Source organism: Trichechus manatus, unplaced genomic scaffold (assembly GCF_000243295.1).
Source record: "Trichechus manatus latirostris isolate Lorelei unplaced genomic scaffold, TriManLat1.0 scaffold00216, whole genome shotgun sequence".
NCBI lineage: Eukaryota > Metazoa > Chordata > Mammalia > Sirenia > Trichechidae > Trichechus > Trichechus manatus.
The window spans coordinates 635,745-637,169 of NW_004444152.1; the positions used below are offsets into that span (position 1 = coordinate 635,745).

General features: G+C 56.4%; 1 long non-coding RNA gene across 1 annotated transcript in view; it reads right to left on the minus strand.

Annotated features, from left to right (window-relative positions):
* LOC111822830 (uncharacterized) overlaps nt 1-1,393 on the minus strand; it is a 13,910-nt gene extending 12,517 nt beyond the window's left edge. Inside the window, exon 1 of the long non-coding RNA XR_002825936.1 lies at nt 697-1,393. This is a non-coding gene — a long non-coding RNA (uncharacterized LOC111822830). The remainder of the gene's footprint in view (nt 1-696) is intronic.
* Nucleotides 1,394-1,425: the final 32 nt, after the last annotated feature.

Genomic DNA, 1,425 nt, shown 5'->3' on the forward strand with positions numbered 1-1,425 from the left:
ACTGGTGACCCAGAATCAACCCCAGGGCCAAGTCACTGGGGAGGGACATGGGTCCAGACACAGTGGGCAGTGTGGGCTGGACACTCAGGGCCCAGACCCTGCCCCATGTGTGAGCACTGGGGGAAGTGGCTGTGAGCCTGTGCCCCTAAGGCCTCTGTCACTTAGGACCTGTGCACATGGGCCTTGGCAGGGCTGCTGTGGAACATTCCAGAGTGGGCCTTCAAATTCAAATTGCATTTTGTCCTGGGTGTCTTGTATCTCTCACTTATGGGTCCTCCTGGATGTTTCAAGGAGTCCCCTCACTGGAAGAATCGGGAGAGATGTGTCAGCTACCCTGGCCCAGATAACATTCAGGGTCTGCGGGGGCAGGGGGTCTCCGGGCGTCTCTGTGGACCCAGAGTCAGGACCCGGGACATTGGAGTGTGTGGTCCTGTCAACCCCACATCTGGAGGACGCTGTGGTTGGGTTGTCTGTGGGTGCAGAGAGAAGCTGGATCTACAGTTCCCAGAGTCCCCTCTGTAGAGTGGGACAGTGGAGGATCGCAGGTGAGTCGGGGCAGGTGGAAGTGAGGAGAGGCTGTCATGACTGGGAGGTGGTAGTGGTCAGCTGATGGACAGACGCAGGTCCCAGCCGGCTCAGCTGTGGCAGACTGAGTCCGTGGGAGAGCAGCTTTCCTCCTGAGAATGCAGCACTTACCCTGCAAACGTCAGAGCGCTTCAGTGCTTCCAGCCAGGGTTCCTCAGGTCTGTTCTGACAGTCCAGCTGCAGCCTCCCGCTGTGTCTGATGCCCCCGTTCTGAATCACCCTGTATCGCTTGTGTGGCTCTGGGTGAGACTGCCTAGCTCTTCTCACACACATGGGTCTTCAGAATGGCCCTCAGTGCCGCCTCTGTCCCCACCAGGTGAGGGGCCGTCTGACGGCCGAGGCCTGCCCTCCCTGGTTAGGTATGGGAGAGGTGCTCAGGCTCCATCCTGGTGATCAGTCACCTCCCAGGACGTGGCAGCAGCTGACCAAAGGAAACTGATGCAGGGACAGTTGTAGCAATGCTGAGTCAAAGACATGCGATTATTACAACATTAACATGTGCCTTGAGGGCTTCAGAATTATCCAGCTTGGATAAATTCGGGTGGGCGATGGGACAGCTTGCAGAGTACACAGATTCATGACCTCACCTCAAGCAGCATCTTCCTGTGCTGAGTCCCATCATGCTGTTTTGATCTGCCTCTCTGGTGGCCCGCAATGTCCTGGATGTCACTGCTAGAGTATAGGAGAGTCACTGGTCAGGCCATTACTAACCAGGTTAACCAGTTAACCCACCAATCATTTGGTTAGCAACTCAGCACTTAACCACTGCACCACCCGGGCTCCTTCCACAGGTACACCCATTGCCTTCAAGTCAATTCCGACTCATAGCAACCCTCTAGG